This window comes from Diceros bicornis, chromosome 4 (genome assembly GCF_020826845.1).
Source record: "Diceros bicornis minor isolate mBicDic1 chromosome 4, mDicBic1.mat.cur, whole genome shotgun sequence".
Lineage (NCBI taxonomy): Eukaryota > Metazoa > Chordata > Mammalia > Perissodactyla > Rhinocerotidae > Diceros > Diceros bicornis.
Genome location: NC_080743.1, coordinates 62,619,483 through 62,630,236, shown reverse-complemented (window position 1 = coordinate 62,630,236; position 10,754 = coordinate 62,619,483).

The window sequence follows — 10,754 nt, the reverse complement described above, 5'->3', positions numbered from 1 at the left end:
GTAAGACATACCACTGTGAACAATGATGACACATTTATCTTTTTCTCCTTACCTGATCCTTTCAGAATTTGGAAACTCTTAATCAGTATTCTTATTTTCATAACCATATAGTTATATCATAAATTCAATAAGAATCTGTTCTCTCCCTAGCAGAATACAATTGGAAGCATTGGTTATATTACTAAGGTTTTGACTGTAATGTCATGTTTGAGAGAGATGTGCATAAACTCAGATATGATCAAACACCTTTAAGGAGCAAAGGTTGACTTCATGGAGCCAATAAAGCCCCTTGTAAAAATCAGTGAGGCACTTTGCTTTCAGGGTTTCTGGTGACCATACCAGGTAAGGAAAGTCACTACTCAGAAGCCTCAGGATAATTTGAGGATATTTGCTCAAGAAGAGAGGAATTCATTCAAATCTATAGATCTTGCAGGCAAAGTCTGATGGAAAGACCTTGCCTTGGCTTCTTGGCCTTGAGAGGCTTGTAAAAGTCCAATCTAAGATGCCTTATGAAAAAGTTACAGCAAAGCAAATTTTAAAGACCCTATATCATCAATCACTATTCTTGCTGCTTTTATGTGAAGAATCAGGCCAAGTTGATTGAAGCTCGACTTCGTTTGCAAACAAATTAATCTTATTGGGTTATCTTTTGATAAAAATGCAAGTGAATTTAAAGAGAAAAATTATGTTTCAGTAATACACCTTTGTGGATATCAAATTCTAGTCCTGTTTATTGCCTTTGATGTTTTACTTATCCCTATAAACTAGACTAGATCCCGAATTCTTCTGGTTTCCTCCAACATTTGGCTACAACTCTCCAAACTAACATTTCCAATTTTCTCCCATCCTTCTGACTTGGAATCATTGAGAACTAAAACTGCATTTTTCCCCCAGCCAAGCAAGCTAAAGCTGGGCAACCAGATATAAACTTCAGAGTAATGACAACAGCTTATGTAAAGACAAACTTTGTGGCTCTGCTGTCTGGGCTACTGAGAAAGATCATCAGAGACATTCAAACTATGAACGAGGAAAATCCATCAGATGGCCACTGCCTGCCCTCACTCCATTTGAAGATGCCTGAAGCTGGAGAATGCAAAAATCTTCTCAATTGGCTGCCTTCAGAACTCAGAAACTGGGATTATGATTTGCTCCAATTATTAACCATTGTTTTTATTTTGTTTCAATGGAAATGCATTTTATTAAATACCTAATTGCTTGCACCATGGACCTAAATTTGGGAGCCCACATATATCACCACCTCTTCAAATGAGACATGTGGGAGATCAAGATTTGGCCATCCTAAAATATATCTCTTTACCTTGATTGTTTTCTCTGAAGGACATTTGACCTCTCCCACTAACTGCTTAAAGAATTTGACATGGTGGCTCCTTCCTGGAACAGATCTTCTATCATGATGGCTGTGAAGATAATGCAGGATAGAGGTTACACTAGGAAAGGCACCAAGCCTCTTTTATCAAAAACTCAAAAACTCTGTCTCTCCCTGACCACATTATCTATAGATGACCCTGAAAAGAATTGTCTTCCTGCCCTCTGAAGTCCCAGACCACTACCCACCCCCAACATGTTCCTTGCCTTTAGCTGCAATACTTAAGCAAGCAGCTCAGACAGAGGGACGAGTTGCTCATTTCTGAGTTTCTCCCATGTATACATGTTATTAAACTTGGTATTTTTTTCTCCTGCTAACCTGTCTTGTTAATTATTTGGCCAGCCATAAGAACCTTAAGGGAAAGGGCAGAGGGAGATTCTCCCTCTTCCCCCGACAGACACAACTGTTTAACTGAACTGACCTATTCTCAAAGCTGAAAAACTCATTCAATGAGATACGGAGCAATCTACCAACAACTTCTGGACTGTGAAACTTCTTGGTGAAATTTTACAGGTGATACTGAAAGGCAGCAGAATACATGACCCAAAAATATGCCACTTTGGCATTGTTTTCAGCTGAAGACAATCAAGACCTAGCAGACTCAAGAAAAGCTTTTACCACTCTCTCATCAAAAAGAATTTAGATTAGGCGCCTGGCTCAAAGAGATAGCTATTACCAGAAATAACTTTATCTGAATGACTTATCTATATAACAGAGAAAACATCTAATTACCAATCATCTGCTCTCCTTATTGTCCTGTGAATTAACTCTTCCCCTTTGAAATGCCAAGACCTTATCTCATTTCTTAGCTCAGGATGGCATATAAGAATCAATTTCTTGGCTTGCTCTTGGGTTGAATATTTTTTATGGGGCTCTTGAATGTATTAAATTAAATTTGTTTTTTTTACGTTAATTTGTCTTATGTCAATTTAATTATTAGACCAGCCAAGGAACCTAGAAGGTAAAGGGAAATTTTTGCCACTCCTACAGTGGCAACCAATTAAACCAAAATCTAAGAAAAGACAGATTTTTCCAAGGAAACAGCAGATGCAAACTTTTGCTAACTTGGGACAGATGCCAGATGCCAGATGCCAGATGCTATAGAAGTCAGTAAGAATGATTCAGCTAAAACTGTTAACAAATTACTAAAGGCTAGCATGAGTATACAGAAATCCTGAGAGTCAGAAACACAGGAAATTCACCTGTATCTAGGCTTTTTTCCATAGACCTCACCAGGGGCGCCTGAAAGTTTGGCGTCAAGCTTATAGACTAGAGAAATCCTTTCTCTTGGTGCAAGCCTGAGGTCTGAGATTAGTACTGCATGAGAAAGGCGCGGAGTCCCAACCAGATATTTCTCCACTATCTCCCACACAGAAAAAAGCCTTAACCTGGTGGGGGAAGGGTAGAAAGCCCTGTTCCCTTCAGGGAACAGGTGAAGGTGCATTGCAGCTGGGGGAAAAGGAAAAATTGGGATGGGACAGTAAACATCCTGTCTAGACTATCAGGGGTTCCATACTGCTGAGAGACAGGTAGGAATTTTTGCGTGTGTGTGGTGGAATTGGTTTATAACATTATATAAATTTCAGGTGTACATCATTATATTTTGATTTCTGTGTATATTACTTCACGTTCACCACCCAAAGACTAATTATAATCTTAGAAAGGTAGGAACTCTTAAAGGCCCAGTCCCAAAACCTAAAACACAAAGCATCTGCCAAGAACGAGACTGAATCAGAACAAAGTTGATTGTCCCCACCCCCTCTACCAAGCATGTTAGCAAGCATCCAATCACAAGAGCAGTCACTGCTGGAAGAGAAGCATGAGTATGGAGATAATTCCTCTTGAGGCACAGCACAAAGGAAACACCAAATCCTGAGAGGGAAGCAGACATTAAGAAAACCCCCCTGGCAAACAGCCCCACCCTACAAACAAAGTAATGCTAGAGCAATTTAAAGACTGTTTAAACAACAAAACACAAACCCAGTTAACTCCTGACTAGATTGATTCAAATTCCCACACTCAATGCTTAGCAAAAGAAAAGATATGCCCATTTCGAGGTCCCGCCAAAAACTCTATTTATCTCAGTGTCTATTACTCTACACAAGATGGCTTCATTTCAACCAAAAATTATTAAACACACACAAAAAACAAGGGGACTGGAGCCCACAGACACCTCAGAGGGTCTTCACTTGCCCTTTGAGTCACAGTAACCAAGAGAAAGCAACATTAGCAAATTAAAACATAGAAACAACAAAAATAACAACAGCAACAAAAAACATCATGACAGGTTGAAAGAGAGAAAGAGGGGGAGATAGAGACCTAGAGATATTGAAAAAAGGAAAAAGTTTTATATTTTAGGACCTTTGAAAGCACTTTTTTGGCTTTGTAAGTATGAGGCCCTACATTTTCCTTTTACAATAGACCCCAGAAATTATGTAACTGCAGTGCTTCTACCCTTGAGTGTGGGGTGGAGAAAGTGAGGAGGAGGCATTTTGGATTTGAGTAGGAAGGAGAAGGAAGAATTAACTAAATGAGAAATGGAGTTCCGGGACCAAAGTGTTGGGAGATGGTCAGAGACACCAAAGCCATAACAGATTCAGAAAGAGAAGCAAGAATCAGAGAGGAGGAGCAGAGCAGGAAGAGAAGAGGGAAATGAAGGGAGGAGGAAGAAGAAGGAGGGAAGCAGAAGGAGGCAAAGGAGGGTGAGATGCAGGAGGAAAAGGATTGCAAAGAGAACTGGAGCAGAGCCACCAGTTCCTTCAGCTCAGCTCCTGTGGGCAGAGTTAATCCTGATCAGGGATCCAGGAAGCATCTTGTACCTGAGTCGTGATCCCACACTGGATATGAAGCTTTCTCAGCCAGACCCACTCCTGAGTGTACACTTGCGTATGGTGGGTGGAGGACAAGATCTGAAAGAGGAGAAAGGAAAGGGGCTTCTTGGGAACTTCTTGGGAGCTGAGGGATACTAAGAATTGGGTGAGCTGAGTAAGAGTACAACTGGAGGCAAAAATCAAGAGATAAAATGGGTGCAGGGGGAGGTGATGAGGCCCAGGATTAAAAAATAAAAGAACTGAGAGAGAAGGAGATGGCTATAAAGGTCACTGATAATCGGGTGCTCCCAGACATAGGAAATCCCAGAGAAGAAAACTGGGCTGGATGGGATATACCCTGATTAGAATTCAACCAGGTAGGTTATCCCAGCTGTCCTCGGGTAGTACAGCATTGTTCTCTGCATCACCAAAACTCTCTGGGTCTCTCATCTTCATTCTGTAGGGGAGGAAGACTGTCCTCTACCCACTCTGGGTCCTTTCTGGCTGGGGTACAAATTAAATTGACTTGAGACACAATAACAGAAGAAAATCAAACAAAGCTTTATAACATGTATACATGGGAGAGACCCAGAAAAACTGGGTAATTTCACAAAATGGCGGAGGTTCTCATCTTAAATAACATATTCAGGTAAAGACAAAAGAGGATATTGTGGGTTGGGGGAGTCAGCTATGGGAGATTACCAAAAAAGCACAGTAAACAAGGGTACACAGATTTAAGTCTTTGCCTTCTGCATTGATAAGTGTTTCTAGAAATAAGGTCATCCCCCCTTCTTCCTGGTACAGAGAGGGAGACATTTTTACAAGTGGAGATTTCCCTCATAAATGTAAATGTCTCTTTTTTTTTAATTAATTAATTTTTTTTAATTTGTTGTTTATTGCAGTAACATTAGTTTATGACATTGTAAAAATTTCAGGTGTACATCATTGTACTTCTATTTCTGCATAGATTGCATCATGTTCACCACCAAAATACTAATTACAACTCATCACCACACACATGTACCGAATTATCCCTTTCACCCTCCTCCCTCCCCCCTTCCCCTCTGGTAACCACCAATTCAATCTGTGTCCCTATGTGTTTGTTTATTGTTGTTATTATCTACTACTTAATGAAGGAAATCATACGGTATTTGACCTTCTCCCTCTGACTTATTTCACTTTGCATTATACCCTCAATGTCCATCCATGATGTCACAAATGGCTGGATTTCATCGTTTCTTACGGCTGAGTAGTATTCCATTGTGTATATATACCACAGCTTCTTTATCCATTCGTCCCTTGATGGGCACTTAGGTTGCTTCCAAGTCTTGGCTATTGTGAATAATGCTGCAATGAACACAGGGGTGCATGTACCTTTACAAATTGGTGTTTTCAAGTTCTTTGGGTAAATACCCAACAGTGGAAGAGCTGGATCATATGGTAGTTCTCTCCTTGATTTTTTGAGGAATCTCCATACTGTTTTCCATAGTGGCTGCACCAGTTTGCACTCCCACCAGCAGTGTATGAGAGTTCCCTTCTCTCCACATCCTCTCCAACACATGTTGTTTCCTGTCTTGTTAATTATAGCCATTCTGACGGGCATGAGGTGATATCTCATTGTAGTTTTGATTTGCATTTCCCTGATAGTTAGTGATTTTGAACATCTTTTCATGTGTCTATTGGCCATCTGTATATCTTCTTTGGAGAAATGTCTGTTCAGGTCTTTTGCCCATTTTTTAATTGGGTTGGTAGTTTTTTTGTTGTTGAGATGCATGAGTTCTTTATATATTTTGGAGATTAAGCCCTTATCAGAAGTATGGTTTGCAAATATCTTCTCCCAATTGTTAGGTTGTCTTTTCGTTTTGTTGATAGTTTCCTTTGCTGTGCAGAAGATTTTTAGTTTGATGTAGTCCCATTTGTTTATTTTTTCTATTGTTTCTCTTGCCCGGTCAGAAGTGATGTTTGAAAAGATATTGCTAAGACCGATGTCGAAGAGCGTACTGCCTATGTTTTCTTCTAGAAGTTTCACAGTTTCAGGTCTTACATTCAAGTCTTTAATCCATTTGGAGTTAATTTTTGTGTATGGTGTAAGGTAAGGGTCTACTTTCATTTTTTTGCATATGGCTGTCCAGTTTTCCCAACACCATTTGTTGAAGAGACTTTCTTTTCTCCATTGTATGTTCTTGGCTCCTTTGTCAAAGATTAGCTGTCCATAGATGTGTGGGTTTATTTCTGGGCTTTCAATTTTATTCCATTGATCTGTGTGTCTGTTTTTGTGCCAGTACCATGCTGTTTTGGTTACTATAGCTTTGTAGTATATTTTGAAATCAGGGAGTGTGATACCTCCAGCTTTGTTCTTTTTTCTCAGGATTCCTTTAGCTATTCGGGGTCTTTTGTTGTTCCATATAAATTTTAGGATTCTTTGTTCTATTTCTGTGAAAAATGTTGTTGGAACTTTGATAGGGATTGCATTGAATCTATAGACGGCTTTAGGAAGTATGGACATCTTAACTATGTTAATTCTTCCAATCCAAGAGCACAGAATATCTTTCCATTTCTTGGTGTCTTCTTCAATTTCTTTCAGAAATGTTTTATAGTTTTTGGTGTACAGATCTTTCACCTCTTTGGTTAAGTTTATTCCTAAATGAGACATTTGTAAATGTCTCTTAAAAAGGGTAACTTCTACCTTTACTTGGTTTTCAGAACTTTGAGAAGAATGATTTTTAGCAAGGACCCTCCCAGTCTATCCATACTCAGAATTACCTATGGCAATGGCCTGTCCTGGGGACAGGCCTTCCATCTTAAATTTTTTAGGCAGTTAGTCTGGAGAGGAGGTCAAAGTTTCTTTCAGAGTCTTTTGTTCTTCAAAATAATCAAGGTAAAGAGACATATGTTGAGGTGGCGAATTCTGATCCCCTACAATTCATTGGTGCTCAGGCCAAAAACATGGCCATGTTCTTTTTAACAGCACTTATTTATTGCTTCCCCAAATACTGTCACAGCTCTTGAATTCCTCCCTCTTCTGTGAAGCTCCCCTCAGAACCTAGATGTGAGCTCCCCTCCCCACACAGTCCCACACACTCATCTGACATCCCCCTCCCCACCAACAGAAACCTCAACTTCACAGATAGAGAAATTCACTGCTTTTATAACCATGTGTCTTTTATTGAGATTCTCGTCATTCTTCCCACTCTGCTTCAAGTTTTCTTCTTCCCATCTTTCTGGCTTCCAGCAGCTCTTCCTGCATCTGGTCTGTGTGACTCTCCCTATCACAGCAAAGCTCTTTCAGAAAAAGGAGCTTTGAAGTGAGAGTCAAGATGAATTCCTGGATGAGACACCCGCTGGATGCAGTGAATTGGAGAAATCGTATCAGCAGTCTGGCCTCAGTTTCTTTATCTCTAAAATGACTGGGTTGAAAGAACTGAATATTTTCTACCATCACTTTTGGCTCTAACATTCTATGTGTCTTACTTCTACGGGCTCTCGTTCCTTCTCATCCATGTGTTCTTCTCTTTCCCACTCTGCTTCTCCCTCCTTCTTTCTTACTCTTCCACGTCTTTACAGTCATTCTCCACTTAGCCTTCATCTCAGCCCCCAGGGTCTCCTCTCCATTTTCTCATACTCCATATCTATTTAATTTCATCTCAGTCCTTCCTCCCTGACTGACTTTCAAACCTAAAGCATTGTTTTATCACATTACTGTTGGATTCTTGGAAGCAAATATATTTTTAAAATCAAAATTTAACTGAGTAAATTTCAAAATCAAATCAGTCAGCATCCCATATGGCAACAAGAAGGGAGCTCTCAGGGGTTGTACAAAATGGAAGGTTTATAGGAAGAAGGGTGGAGCAAGAAAGCTATTAGCAAAAGAGAAGAAAGGATTATTTTTAGGCCAGGACACTTATCTAGGGGGAAAGGAAATATAAGGATTTATCCTGAAGATTACCTCCTCTTCCTCTGGGGGATGGAAAGGATCCTCTTGGCAGATAACCTCATTGCTACTGGCCAGAAAATTTCAGACTGGCCGATTAAAATCTGAGAGAGAGTGAAACTACAATTGAAGGAGGTATTAAATCTAGATTTGGCTATTAGAATGAGTGACCCCATTTTGGGCCTGTGGTTTGTGTTTTTTAACAATGTGGAGCACAGTTCTGGATTCTATTTCTGGCAAGATGGCAGACTATAAAACTAGAAAAGACATAAAATACAGCCATAAATTTAAGATAAAAAATGTCTTTTAATTCTTTTTGTGTTCAGAGTTGCGTTCATGACAAAATTAGGGAAACTCCTAAAGAACAAAACAAAGAAGAATTGGGGACCCAGAAAGGCAAGCAGGAACTGACACTTGGGCGTACCAGGCATTGTCTGGATTCCATGATGTTTGGCTTTATGGTTGCTTGGATCAGGAGATATGGCCTTGAGACCAAGCAAACAAGGGGAAAGATTCAACTGAGGCTTCTGCTACACTCTCATCTAGTGCAAGAGAAAAATCCACCCAATTGTACAGGGGAGGAAGTTTGTCTGTCCTTGTATTTAATGAATGTTAGTTTGTTTTTGTTTGTTTCACATTCTGAGAATTACTAATCACAAGTATGAAATTGAAGTTTGAAAATATTCTACTTGTGTGACCCTATAATACACAATCCAATAAATTAAAATAAAAGGTGATTCCAAGTCTGTAATACCTCCATGACACTTGCTGAACTGTAAAGCAAAGTTAATCTCCCTATCTCCAAATACATCCCATTCTGAGATACTGAGAGTTAGGGCTTCAACATATGTATTTTAAGACACAATTTAGCCCATAATATTGGATATTTCCACTTTTCAAAATCTTCATCACTTGACTTCTTTCACTTTTTAAAATCTTCTTGACTTTCGAATGTGTGTTTTTTTTAAGAGCTGTCTTATAGATATATAGACTTCAGATACTGTTGCAATGGCTTGTGAAAGTAACCTTTAACTTCCAAGACACTGTAATTATGTAATGTTTTCTTATTAATAATCATCTTTTCTCAAGTATTTATATTTAAATTAACATCACTCTTTTTTTTTTAAAGATTTTATTTATTTTTTATTTTTTCCCCCCAAAGCCCCAGTAGATAGTTGTATGTCATAGCTGCACATCCTTCTAGTTGCTGTATGTGGGACTCAGCCTCAGGATGGACGGAGAAGTGGTACCTCGATGCGCACTCGGGATCCGAACCCGGGCCACCAGCATCGCAGCACGTGCACTTAACCACCAAGCCACAGGGCCGGCCCTACATCACTCTTTTCTAAAATGTGTAAATAATCCTGATTTTTCTTTATTAAGCCCAAAGGGAAACATTTTATTTTTCCTTTTCTTTCACAAGATGCACTTGAAGAACTTCTTCAGTGTTATCAGTCAATTGACTAACGTTAAAAAAATCTAAATTTTACCCCTGTTTCACACTACACATAAAAATCAAGTCCAAGTATATTGTAGATCTAAATGTAAAAAGTAAAATAGTTAAGCTTCTCGAAGATAAAACATTATAGTGGTTTTCAAAGTGTGATCCCCAGACCATCAGAATCAGCATCATCTGGAAATTGTAAGAAATGCAAATTCTTAGATCTCTTCCCTGACTAAAGAATTAGATACTCTGGAGGTGTGTCCCAACAATTTGTGTATTAAAAGTCTTCCAGATGATTCTGATGCCCACTCGGGTTTGAGAACCACAGATTAAGGAGAATATATCATAACCTTAGAGTAGGAGTAAATAATTTACAGGACTACTCCTATAGTACTACACAGTATTTATGTAGCCATAAATAAAAATATCAATAAACTTTATTCCATTACAGAAAAAACCTTTTCATGAGTAAAAAGTAAACCAAAGACTATTAGAAAATATTCACAATACACATATCCAACAAAGGACTAGTATCCAGAAATTATAAAGAACTTCAAATCAAATAAGAAAAAGACTGAACTCCTTCCTCACCAGACACACAAATAGCTAAAAACTTAAACTGATAATTGACAAAAGAATGTATCTCAGTGGCTAATCAGCATATGAAAATATGTTAAGTACAGTTAGTCAACAGAGAAATATGAACTAAAACAACAGTTGGATATACTATACCCCCACCAGAATAACTAAAACTAAAAGGGTTAACAATATCAAATATGGATGAAGATGTGGAGAAGATGGAAGGAAAATTGATATAACTACTATAAATACCAGTTTTCCAGTATCTATTAAATGTAAAAAACATGTATAATTTGTGACCCAGCAATTCCACTTCCATGTATATTCTCAAGAGAAATGATGGTTTATCTTCACAAAAAGACAGGTAGAAAAATGTTCAAAGCATCATTATTTAAAATAGCTAAAATCTAGGAACAATTCAAAGTACATCCATAGTAGAATAAATACATTATGCTATATTCACACAGTGGAATATTACAGAGCAATGAAAAATAATGAACTACTGTTACATGCCTCAACATGGATAAATCTCAGAGAAATAACATTAAATGAAAGTAGGCAGACACAAAATAGGACTTACTGTATAATTCCAGTAACACGAAG